This window comes from Nymphalis io, chromosome 1, assembly GCF_905147045.1.
Source record: "Nymphalis io chromosome 1, ilAglIoxx1.1, whole genome shotgun sequence".
Taxonomy (NCBI): Eukaryota; Metazoa; Arthropoda; class Insecta; order Lepidoptera; family Nymphalidae; genus Nymphalis; species Nymphalis io.
The window spans coordinates 15,418,223-15,432,742 of NC_065888.1; positions in this window are offsets into that span (position 1 = coordinate 15,418,223).

Here is a 14,520-nt window from a genome sequence, read left to right on the forward strand (position 1 = left end):
TCAAAATGAATTAAATAAAATTAGCATGAAATCACTGACATTTACTAAGTCATTATTATTAAAAGCTGATGATATATTTTGGCAATTTATTGCAGACTTAAGGCATCATAATAATAATACTATTACTTAATGTTATTGTTGTCAGGTAGGTAGGTTAATACAATATAGACTAATATGTGAGATTAGGCCTTATTATTTTAATGCTGGTATTTTGTAGCATAATTTATTAACTCAGGTGTAATACAAATGTAGTATTGTGTACTGTATATGATAAATAAGCTTGCTAATAAGTGTACTTGACCTTAAAACTGCTCGTACTAAGCAACTCTTTTTCTTACTAAGCGTCTTGGTGAGAAAATAAACCGATACTAATTTATTGACACGTACGTAGAAAATAATTTACCCCAAAAGTAAATAAAACGCGCTAACCGATTCAGGAGTATTGGCTTGATGGCTTTTAGTAATTATATTAAAACACATTCGATACTTATATCACATTTAAATAATATTTGGACGGTTGTAAAATTTTTAATTAGTTCGTTAATACATTTACTGGTGGTAGGGCTTTGTGCAAGCTCGTCTGGGTAGGTATCACCCACTCATCAGATATTCTACCGCAAAACAGCAATACTTGATATTGTTGTGTTCCGGTTTGAAGGGTGAGTGATCCAGTGTAATTACAGGCACAACGGACATAAAATCTTAGTTCCCAAGGTTGGTGGCGCATTGGCTATAAGCGATGGTTGACATTTCTTACAATGCCAATGTCTAAGGGCGTTTGGTAACCACTTACCATCAGGTGGCCCATATGCTCGTCCACCTTCCTATTCTATAAAAAAAAAAATACAGTAGTTTTGATATTGGGCCCGGTCCCTGAACAGATATTGTTTTAACCGCAGCATCCGACTTGTTCGAAGTTCGTTCGCTGTCTTAATAAGGTTCATTTATTATCAATCGTCAAAGAGTAATACCAAACTATTTCGATAACAGATTAAACTAATTTTAAGCATTAATCAAAACATAACGACATTTTAACATACAAGGTAAAAGATCAAGAAAATAAAATGAAGTTACATTAACCATATTACATCAAATGACGAAACATAACATTTTCCTTCCAAACATAAGTCCTTAATAAAGGCTGCTTAAAGCCCTCATCGGGGCGGTGGGCTTAAGAAAAGATACAATTACGTAGGGCGGTCAAGTCTCGCCAGCGAGCGGGCGAGTTGCGTGAGTCGAGCGCTCAGTCCGTAGTCGAGCGCGGATCGTGGCGGATGACTTTCCGCATCATCAGCAGCCGTGCGGCATCGTGCTGACTTTACGCGAACTCGGCACAGTTTTGTTAATAGTTATTGTTAACTTCTTATATTCGCGTGTTTGTGATTTCGGAGTGAAATTGTGTTAATTATCAATGGAAGTTTTCTAGGTAAGTTTATCGTATCGGGTGTTTGTTTGAATTAGTTTTAGTTTTTATAAACCCTTTTAAAGAATTTAATTGTAAATAAAATAAAGATTAAGTAAAAATCATGAAAAACATCTCGACTTTATATTATAGCGATAAAATTAAATAATTTCTACACAAACTGTTTTAATTTTAAACTATTAATTGGAATAATGTAAATTGTATTTAATGTAATTTATATTATGTCACCTTTCAATAATATTAATTTATTGTTAAAATCTATGAGAAAAAAAAAATCTTAAATATAAAAACAGCACAAAAATTTTGTTTCGTGCTTTCCAGTTTGCTGCGTTTTTTGCTACAAATATAAAGAACTTATAAACTTGGATGTATTGTGTGTTGTATTAAGCACTTGTGACAATAAAAGTAGCTATAACTACTTAACAATTGCTTATGTTATTTAATTTTTCTTTAAGCTCGGAACTTGATATGATTGATTATTGTTATATTACATATCTCTTTATTAAGTTATGGAAACACATAAATTTTCTATAGCAAAAATATTAATTAGAGATTTTATTCTTTAAAAACAGGAATTTTATTTATTAAGGGTTTTATTAGTATATTCCTTCTGTAATATTACGCTCTTATTAACAAATAATTTTACTTCAATAACAAATTCTCTCAACTCTTCAGAAGTCGCTCTAACTATAGAGATAGAACCAGATCCAATTAATACAAAGTAGCGAAGCTCACTATGAGACTGATTAGTGCGGGAACAATAGTGCAGCGTCGTGCGACTCGAAGTTATTACACAAAGCCAATGTTCTTACAACGGTTACTGAAACTGAATTGATGGAAGGAGCCACTTCATGTAATTGCTTTTTGAGTACATTATGTACAAGTTTCACAAATACTCTTACATACTATTAAACATTATAAATATTTAATGAAGGAATTTGGTCACGGATTTATCTAGGTATATGTTTTTGGCTTCCATAAGGAACGCCGCACCGAAAGTACTTGTATTTGCTTATCATGTATTTTTATAACCGAATAAAATATAGATTTTTACTTTATTTTTATGAAGTCATAACTGTAATATGCTTAACCACATGAATTGAAAAATGGCTGACATATAAAACTTAATGAATAATTTGCATCTATTAAAACCTACATAAAAACAAGGTCTAACGATTTTAAACATAACGTTAGACTTATAAGTTTACTGATTTAAAAACTTTTTTAGTTATAATGTAAATAAGTTTTTGTACCGATAGCATAAAAGTTACATAGTAAAACGACTTTATGTGCTGACTATATAACCACCTCTCGATACATGACATATTCATGTCGGCCATAAAGTATAAAAAACATCAGAACCGATGTCATCATATATTTAACTATATTCATTATAATAACAAACTATGCACGTAATACAATTTTCGAAAACTTAACTCACTCCAAAATAGAATAAATGAGACGCGAAATCAGAATACTGTGTTACTTAATTAAACAAATTTTGATCGTTTGTGCTGACCGTACACTAGTCCGTGACTCGCCTTCAATAGGATATTATTCTCCGTGCGGCGCTGTTTGAGTATTCATCGAGTTTTCGCGATCTCAACGCCATCTCCGCAAATTGGCTCAGCGTCCGTTATCTGTGTCTCAAGATTATGCTTGATTCAAATAATTTTTCAATTCTAATTGTCTTTAGTCTTGAAAGATTAAAGTCTTGGAAGATTTATATAAGATCTATTTATAATAATATAATTTGATGAGATAAACAAAAAGTTTCATACGCAGTAGAGGATCATATTGTATCGTAAGATTTCGCTATTCAGTTTACAGCTTCATTCACTCTGTCGAAAGAGATCTTGTTGAGGTTCCTTGTATCGAGTTACCTGAAACTTACACAGGATGCAAATGTACCCTTGGCGGTGGGGCACTTAGCTTTAATGCACTTACAGTGCGGCTAATATGTCTCTACTATTTGTCTTAACTAAACCCATAAAACCCATACAATACTTAATGGGTAATTAAATAATAATACCGTATCTTCCGTATCACGTTTTCTTCTAAAAATAAATAAGAATAAGAGTCACGAAAAAAAAATTTAACTTTCGAAGAGCCTGTTATTTCAGTATCTATAATATATATATATATATATATATATATATATATATATATATATATATATTTGGAACCGAAGGTTCTATAGTAGACAATATCTACCCTTTCACTCTTAAATTTAGACAAAGTCTAGGATATACTCCACACATATGTTTCAACCTGGGTTAAAAGATAGGGCGTCACCTACGCCTATAGACTATAGACTCGCAGAGGTAGGTATTGCGAGCCCTATTACAGAGGGTTCTGAGGAGGATGACACCTGGGATAGACTCGTACTACCGTGGTAATTTGCGAGGGGTACTGAGACACTAAATATTTTAAGAACATGTAAATCTTACATGCAAAGGTAGTAAATGTATTTTTTTTTCGCTGGCCCTTTCCTAAGCTGCCGCTGAGCACTTACTATAATTTTTTCTTCGACTACGTTGATTTTATAAGAGTTTTAAAAAAAAATATTTTAATAATTTTAAATAGAATATTACAATTAAAAAAGAAAGAAAAAACTATCGTTGCATCTTCTTCTAATACTAGTATGACAACGGTACTAATCATATTAAAGAATCTTTCATATAATGTACATAGTTCTTTGTTGCCAAATATCGTACCAAAGCGCTTGCTTTAGTGGGGAGAACTACTAAATACATCATCACAACTTGTATACAAGTTTTGGCAACCTCAGAAAATCTCCAGATATATCGACGAAAGTATTTTTTTTTAAATTACTATTCTCTCCAATTCATTACTTTTAAGATAAAGATGGATCTAAAATTAATAGATGGATCTAAAATTATTTCAACAAAGTACAATATGAGAGCAAAATGTAGAACTTGGCGTGAATGTAAATGAGTTCGAGATGAGTGAACATAACGTTGATTTATCAACGAACTGAATCTTCTTTTCTATCGATACAAGAATTATTAAATAAAATATTAATTATAATACTCACTTAACTAAAGATAGCCGTACAATGTATCCGCTATCCACTCGAGAGTGCTCACAGCACAGCTGAGGTTCTGTCGCACTTAAAATGTAGTACTTCATTAATCTAACGGCGAAGTACTCGCAGTGCCACTAAAGAGCGGAATTTATTGAGCCTCTCAATAAAGTAGTTATGTGTCTCTCGCTGAGGGCTGTCGGCTGCCGCTCTGCGTGTGAAGATCAACTACTAAACACGTGAGAAAATATTATTGTAACATTTTATATTCCTTGAATTTATGACTATCGCTTCGAGTCATGAAATTAAATAATAAGTATAGTAACTGTCTGTATCTCACTGTCACGGAGGGTTCAGTACTTGTTCCGCCTCGCTGCCCCCCACTGGTGGTTTGTTTATGGGCAAAGTGATAAGTAGTAGTAGTAGATAAGTTGTAATGATATGTGGTTGAGATGATGTGAATGAATTTGTTATTCCATAATGTAGGTCGTAGGTAGTAAGAATACCTTACAGAAATATTGATTACATTATTCACAAAGGTATCTTAAATTGGTGAATTATTTTCATACATATACTTTGTTTTTATAAATTAATATTAATATTTGTTTTTTTCGTTATTTTGTTAGACCTTAAAAGTCCCCCCTCGGGGGGCGAGTATCACCGTCCATAGGACGGTGATCAAGGTGCAGGCCCAGATGAAGTATCTGGGCTTGATCCTGGACGGGCGATGGAGCTTCAGACAGCACTTCGTGCAACTCGGCCCGAAGTTCACCAACACAGCTGCCGCCTTGGGTCGCCTCCTACCCAACATGGGAGGACCGAGATCGCTATGTCGGCGCCTCTATGCCGGCGAAGTGAGGTCGATGGCACTGTACGGTGCCCCGATATGGGTCGATGCGCTCATTGCTCACAACCGGGTCCTCCTACGGAGGCCGCAGATGGTCATAGCGGTAAGAGCGATAAGAGGGTATCGTACGGTGTCTTTGACAGCGGTGACGCTCCTCGCGGGTGATCCGCCCTAGGAACTCCAGGCGGGGGTGCTCGCAGAGGTGTACCGCTTCCGGGCCGAGGCAAGAGACCACGGCGACCGTCCAGGGTCAGCAGATGTCGGGCGGATCAGGGCTCTAGCCCAGCAAGCCCTGATAGCCCGATGGGAGGAAGATCTGGGGTCCCCCACAGCGGACCTGGTGACAGTGGAGGTGGTACGTCCCCACTTGAGTCGCTGGGTCAAAAGAAAACGAGGCACGCTCTCGTTTAGGTTGAAGCAGGTACTTACCGGATACGGCTGCTTCGGTAAGTACCTGCATAAGATAGCACGGCGGGAAATGTCACCTTCCTGCCACGAGTGTGGTGCGATAATTGACACGGCGCAACACACCCTGACGGAGTGTGCCGCGTGGCTTTCTCTGGCGGCAGTTGTCGGCGGAGACCTCTCCTTGCCGAGCATCATCAACGCGATGCTCGGAAGCGATGAGTGCTGTTGATGAGGCGTTATGCGCACCTTCTCCTTCCGCCGCAATAGGCGTCGCCTCCTCTATCTCTAATCCTCCTAGAGAATGGAGGCCTGCATACGCAGGCCGCCCGTCAGAGCGCCGCGGTAGCATGCGCAAGCGATCCCGTGGCGCTCCTCGTTATGACGGAAAGGGTACCCCCACTGTTCCCGTGGGGGAAACGCGTCATGCGTTTTTCCAGCGAAAAAAAAAAAAGACTTTAAAAGTCGCTCTGTGGTTATGACGTAAAAATAACAACAATTTAAAATTGCTTTTTTCTCTACTTGTATTCTATTACTTACTTGTGTTTATGCTTAAATATAATACTAGTTAATGCTACACACAAAAGCTTTACAGATTCTATGTTCCCGTGTCAGGTGATGTAATGTGACGCGTTAAGCGCGACCTTACACAACGAACTGCAGTGAAGCCTAACCTTGTCGAGCTAATGGATAGTGTGACAAGCGCTTAGCACATTGTCGTAGATGACTTCTATTTTGTGCATTTTTTTCTACCTTATTGAACCGAACACGAGTTATGAATATACATTAAGCGTAACTTGCGATACTGTTGTGTCATAACAATTTTCTTTTTATTTCACAAAACAGTCATCGGGCCAAATCAAATAATAACTAATATTTCTAAAAATATCCCATTATAAAAACCACAATCCACAGTAATTGTTATTAGTATTATTATTATTTTATTAGCCGTTTGTTTTGTCAGAAAAAAGGCGTTAAAAGGAGAACACGTAAGAACCACGGAAGGAGTGGTTAACGCAGTTGCTCAAAGAACTGATGAACGAAGAACTAATTGGAATGGAGGACCGTAGGCTTCTTTTCTGATACCTTCATGGTCCAGGAAGAGACAGTGGAGCGAGACCAAGAGAGGGCTGATTCCACTCGGCAGAGACATCGAGAACGAAGTCTCGCTATACTATACTTCGGTTATGATTCAGCTTTAGAATTAAAACCATATGAAGTCATTCGAGGTTTATGAACAACAAGGGTCACAGACTTATGTTGTAGTATTAGGGAAAATGATTTCAATTTACCTCCAGCCAATGCAAACTATTCCTTTCACGAACTTGATGTATAGTATTGCTGTTTCAGAAAGTTATCTTAACGCGTGTGATGTTTAACTAAACTTCACCATTTATGACGTCACATATCGTATTAAGTTTTACTAACACTTAATGACATAATGGACTGCGGCGTAAAAGTATCCATATAAAATGTTGTTTGACGAAACAATGCTCATATGGCTACTGGTCATGTGGTCCCGGATCCAACCCGGAAACTCATTAATTTTAAGGTATTTCCAATAGACCTTGTGTCTGTGGGATAGAATCTGTGTACGTTCCGACAGTTGTACCCAAAAATATGTCATTTAATTAGCTAGCCTCTATTGGGAATGCCGACGTCTGTCAAAAGAAGGAAATATTTTATTGCTACACATACATATATGAATGTTTATCAATAAATACACAAGAATATTATCTGGAACTTTTAATTTGTGTTTGTTCACACGTAAGTACACGCATCTAAATATGATTTAAAAGTTAAATTTAAATTTAAATTGTAACAGTAGGAAATGTTTCATCTGTTGCAGTATAGTGTATTATGCAAACTCAAGTTTTGATAAATATTATTTATAACGCGATGCTCGAGAGTATTGTTGGCATTACACTACTCTAGAAATTAAATTATTTCTGCAAATTTATATCCCTCTACTAGGCTGAGTTCTTCATTTCTTTTAAGGAGACGGTTTGTTTAAAATGTATTAAACTAAAATAAAAAGGTTTTACACTTTAATTAACATAAACTACTTCTGTTACTTTTAAGCAAAGAAACAAATGCTGTGTTTTAAAATAAGTCAATACTTTGACTTATTTTAAAACACAGCACTTTGTCCATGTAGACTTTAAAAGCTCTCCTGAACAGTCTTTTTACAAGATTATAATCAATGTAAAGCTACCACCGGCTTCGAATGTAGTTTACACAGAGAAAAACCAGTAAGAACATCTCAAGGAAGTCTCGAGTTGGAAACAAGACCGAACAGCTCTTTTTTGAAGAATTTAAACAGTTTCAATATACGAAGCGTTACCCCAAAGTAATATGTCATAACAAAGTATGAAAATAACCAAAATATACTAATCAAGCAGTATTAATAACGGTTAGTTTTCAAACTTTTCTAACCGCGTATGCTGCGGAGATGAGTCTGCGGCTCAGCTATAATACTGAGCTTGCCTTTTCCCTACATTTTATGTGCAATTTAAATTGCATTTTTTTGGGTCTGATTATATATTGGACTAAATTAAAACGACACAACAATGTTATTGTATAACATGTTGTACTTACTTCTTATGTTATATATTGAAGTTAACAAATGTAATAAGTTTAGAATAAATAACAATAGCACGTTGTGTGTTGCGTGTTGGAGAGAGCTCAACGCGAGCGCTGCGCTCCACGCTACGTTGCATATTGTAGGCGCGTCGAGTCGCGGTGCGAACTCATTTGATATCGAGTTTGTAACGTTTTATTTCGTTATAAGTGTTCTTATAACGAAATAAAACATCTATTACGTAATTAACTTCTGTTTAAACAGAAGTTAATTATACGATTAAATTACTAGCTACACCTCCCGACTTCGTATGTCATATTAAAATAATATAATATTATAAAAGTTTATTAGCATTAACTTATTATTCTCAATATTCATCAATGATTTACTTCACTTCACTTCTTAAATCTGGTGTGAAATAACTCGCGTCCATTGACTTAAGAACGGCATGTGTTTTTTTTTCAATCATCATCTATATCTAATAGCCTTATCCCCTTTGTATTTCGCCCCTATTATCTCTCTTATTGAAAATGCGATCAACTTCTAATAAAGCCGCCGAGAGTGTAGGTGGCAGTCTCTTTCTCTCATTCTCACATTTAATTTATCTGTTTTCCAATAATAGAATAACAAAAAACCAGACAATTGCCAGTTGAACTCGAGTGGAGAGGGTTCTGTACGATGAATATGTTAAATATTTAATATGTAATCAACAAGTAAAAGAATTATTTTTTGTATTTTTCAAAATTTTAGTTTTAGTAGATCCAAAGTGACGGGTGTTGGAATCTATTTTCTTAAATAAAATAGTTGAGACCCTCATTACACACTTGGTCGCCCAGACCGATACCCTAATGATTTCATTACTGATTTGCAACAATATTTTATTTACCAACAGGAACTGCTGTGGCGCTTGTGCCGACCACGACCCGGGAGACATCATGCTTTTTATACTCCTGCTGGCTCTAGGAATATTGTTTAAAAGTAAGTCTAATATGATCAATTTTTTGGAACAAAGTGCCTTAAGCTGGTCCAAAATAAGTGTATGTCTTCGACCGTCACGACACTTTGGATGCAGTACATTTGTTCGTGTGTTTATAAGCTATCTAAGCATGCAATTTATAACTGCAATTTTAGATGATTAAGTTAATAACCTATGGCACCACGATCATAAATTGAAAAAAAAATGTAATGATTAGAGGGAATTTCGTGTTTTTTTTGTATCTAGATTTTTTTTATTTTTTTTTTATTAAATATCCTTGAAAATATAATTTAATTTACATACAATATTAAATTTTCGTTGAGAGACGTGAAAGTATTCACACTGACAGTGCGTTTGGCCCACCATTTTAAGGTCGCTCAGCTAGCTATGAAGAGGGCTATGCTCGAAATTTCTCTGAAGGATCGTATCTCAAATGTGCTGATCCAACAGAGAACCAAAGCTATTGACATAGTCCAAAGGATTAGTAAGCATAAGTGGCAGTGGATTGGTAACATCTGTCGCAGAACCGACAACCGTTGGAGTAGACGTGCTCTGTAGTGGAGACCACGCCTTGGCAATCGTAGCGTAGGACACCCTCCAGCTAGGTGGAGTGACGATATACGCAAAGTGGCTGGCAGCTAATGGAGATTGAGAGTTGAAGATCGAGCTCAGTGGCGTGCCATTGGAGAGGCCTATGTCCAGCAGTGGACGACAAAGGGTTGATGATGATGATTAAACTTACAATTTTGAATTGAATATATACTAAGCCATATAAAACCAATTTCTTTTTATATACCGTCTTAAAAGCTAGTGTACGCCCAGAGGTGAAAATTCGACCATAATAATTGAAAAATAAAAATATATATTCATGAATTTACTTATTTCCAAATGCAATAGAATTTTTAATTTTGATTTATTTAAGGCTTCAATGAAATTATTTCATTGTAAAGAACTAAATTAAATACATAATTAGGAACATTCTCTACAAATATTCATGCAGACGGTATTTGAGTTTATTATACTCCCCTTACATTAATCATTTTATAAAAATGATTGTAACTGAGCTATATATTCTACATTCTTTTTCTTTGTTTGGAAATAATTGTCACATTCTCGTACTGGGGGTATTATTTTGATATTGTTTTGAAAAGAAATTAGCGAGTATATTTGTTTCATTTTGGGCACTTTTAATTATTTTAACAGTACGAGTCTCTCTGTCATTACGATTAAGTAGCAAAACCTACTCTACTACACTCATATATATACTATCCAATAAAAAAACACATATAATTATGTATTTTCCTTTTATATATAATAACATATTTAACTGTTCATATTTAAGTTGTAAGATTTTCATATTGTGTAGTCATTGTAAAAAAATAATTGAAACGCTGTTGATAACAAAATAAATAAATGAAGCAATTAGGCCTGATATTACTGTAAAGTCAAAGTCAGGGTAAGTCTCGACCCGGCGCCTTCTGTATCGAACGCGCCGCCTAAGTAGAGCAATATATTCCTTTTATTGTTCCTTGCTCCCAGTTGCCATACAAAACTAAATTATTCGCAAATAAAGCCCGCTTCGTTTGCAGCGCTTTCAATTTCATAATTAGATCGGCAGAAACAGGCTGAGATTTAATCAAACGTGCGAGACGATATCGAACGCAAGCGATGCGTGCTCTTAATGAAAACGTATTGTGTCATCCGCGGCAAAGCGCCAGCGAATTAATTACTCTACGATTCATAGCTTTCTTTGTCTTTGCTCCGGTAAATTGCGAAAGTAATATATGAACTAATTCCAACAAATGATAGCAACAAACTTTGCTGAATTACACATTTGAGGACAATCGTAACGGCCCAAGTTCGCAACTTCTCCGCGAGCGCCTTTTTTTTAGGTCAAACAGTTTCAAACTCCACTTTTGTTGCTAGACTTTTAAGTGGCTTAAAGTTATTCGTTGTTTGCAAACAGAATTTTTAACTGTATCACGGGGTGTCGCTTTCTCGAAAGGGTAAATCGGCTTCTATCCAGCAAGTTATGACTTGTTTAAAAGTACATTTAATACTCATTGTATATTTCAAGAAATTTAATTAACTGCGAGTACCTATCTAAGACACTGCATCACCCATACCAAAATATGATTTTTTGTTTTTTTCGCCCCACTGTGACAATGCCTCAAAACAGATTATAGTATTTAAAAAAACTACAATAAAAGATTAATGGCATCAAATGGCAGGTTGATATTGTAATGTGTTGATATTGATATTAACAATTTAATATTTTGATGTGTAGATGTGTCATCGGACACGCCGGTTCGTTTGGGCCCAGTGTTCACGACCGAGCCGCCAGCGCTGGTCCGGTACGCGTTGTCGGCCGGGACGCGCGTGCGGTGCGCCGCGCGCGGGGACCCACCGCCACGTCTCTCCTGGCTCGCAGACGACGGCAGCACGCTCAATGATGCTCCCGGAATCAGGTTAAAAAACCTATTGAGTCATCAATTTATGAGTAATAACTGATTATAATCAAGGTTAATTGCAGTGTTAATCATAGAAACAACACAAAAGCTTTCGTTAAATATAATGCAGATAAAATATTAAATAATTGATGTAAGTTCTGAACTGTCTAGTAAATTGCAATGGCAATTCATAATTATGAAAAATATTTTTACATAGACATGAAACTTCAAATTATTTATGAGTTTTGAACAAAGACCGTTAATGAGTAGAATTTTTCATGAGAAAAGACGAGAAGAAGGAATTATGTACATGACGTCAGTAATTTGTCCTTTAAAAATTGTAATTACTGTCGAGTCAAAGCGCGGCCATTATCGCGAACTCAATTCATATTCGGTGTTACGACTTTTCATTTCTCATCGCAGAAGCGAAGATAAATAATAGAGCGAGAGTATTGTTTGCTATTTATTTTACTACAAGCTTGAAATGCTCTGTGAATGTCAAACAAAGTAAGCTCTTATTTTAGGTATATTATATTGGATCGTTGAGAAGTCCTATTTACGTCGAGCCACTTTTCAAATACACACTTGTATATAGATAGCGGTTGGTTATTTCTAACTCCATCACGGCAAATATCGTGAAAGTAACCTGTTATTTATTTGTTAGGTAATAAAGAATATCACACCATCGACTTAATCAGCACTTAAAATAACAATAATGTGAACTTATTACAAGACCGTGTAATAAAATAATAATCATACTGACTGACTGACTAAACCAATGGCCATCAGTATGTAACGTGTTCACGTGTAAGTCATGCCAAAGATATCATTGTCCTTACTAATATAGTATACTATACTAGCTGTGTCCGCGGTTTTACCAGCGTATGTTCTCCTGTAATTGATTGTGCATAGTTAGTTTTAAGTTAATGTAAAAAATGATTTGAATGTGTATTATGTACAACTGTTGGAGATTCAAATAAATAAATAAAATAAAAAATATAATTTAAAGAAATCACTAAGAGCAGACTTTTAATATTTCAGTACATAAAACATTTTTAGTTTTATTTATACGTGGGATATTAGTATTTTTTGATTTTCGCCGCACCCGGATCTAGATAGGGCGACATATAATAGGCTATTATAAAACAATATTCCCTTAAATCTATTCCGACATACTTGAATCTCTTTCTCTGTGCTTTATTTATTGTGACTGCAAACGAAACCTTCACAAGAAATTGTGTCCTTTTAAAACTGAAAGTTAAATCCGTTATTAAAAAATAAGTACTTATTATTAACTAACCGACTAAGTAACTTTAACAAAACTATAAACTTTAACTTATAAAGTTATTTACAAACCGAAAACAAATACTTAAGTATACCTGTTGTAAATATGCCAATGATGATAAAAAAAACATCGTAATATACTTCTTTCTAACCAGAATGACATTTCATATTTCTTATTTTAAAATCACAACTTTCGCGCGAGCGAAACCGCGGGCATATATTTAGCGCGAAATATATAATATCGAAAAACAAAAGAAATGTGTATTAAAGAAACTATGTACATTTTTTAATAAGCTACTACCTTTATCTAAAAAAATATATTACACAAATGCAAACAGTTACCACTTAACAGAAAAATATTACGACAAACTTATTTATAAATTATAACAAAATCAATAAAATATGTGAAAACAAAATAACATAAATTAAATATACGATTAATATGAAATATTTATAAATCTTCTTAATCAATAATTGTAGGTAGCTTAGATAGGTTTGTTACTTACGCGTTAAACTGACGTCCATTTTTTAACTTTGGTTTGTTTCTAGAAATTTTCAACCATCATCATTTTACAAACTATCATTTATTGTTAGCTAAAGTTTCAGCCAATTCAACTGAACAGTTATTTTATAGCATTTTTATCGAATAAATGTTCGACGTGATTCTTTAATGACATAACTTTTTTATTTATGAACCGATTAAAATAAAACAAACATTAAATTTTAAGTGAAGCTTGCACAATACTCTAGTGAAAACTGCAATTAAATCCGTTAAGTTGTTTCTGAGATTAGCACGCACAAACGCACAGACAAACAAACAAAAATTCTAACAATTATTGTTCTATTGCATTGAATAGTTTTACTCATATATCTTCCATGTACAGAAAGCGATTAGTTACAGATTTATTATATGTGTATGTTATTACAATAATTCATTCATATTCATTTATCTTTAATCACTAAAATAATAAAAATGGCACTAATGTCATCAATACGAAAGGTTGTGAATATTTGTTACTTCTTCAAGCTTTATTGCAGCCAAAATATGACTTAATTGTCATATTTTTGGCCTTTTTATCCTATATAACTGGTTTTTCGATTATGACGCGGGCAAAGCTCGGGCCAAGCGTTAGTATAAAATATACTATTCGATAGCGTGGCGCAAACCGGTAAAGCTCATATTTCAATTTACACAAGACATGAATAAATTATACCCCTAAATCTTCCTTATCAATCACTCCACTTATTAGTGAAAACCGTATGAAAATCCCTTCCGCAGTTTTTGAGATTATCGCATTCAGACAGATAGACAGACGCGGCAGTGAGACTTTGTTATACAACGAGTGGTGATAATTGAGTGAGTAGTGACCGAAAGAAACTCGATTAAAATTTTCAAGGAGATCAGTATAATATCAAATCAATCAATAGCAATCAAAGTGTTTTCGTAGACGAGTATACAGCAACGGTACCCTGGAGCTGTTCCCGTCCAGCGCGTACCGCGAAGAGCA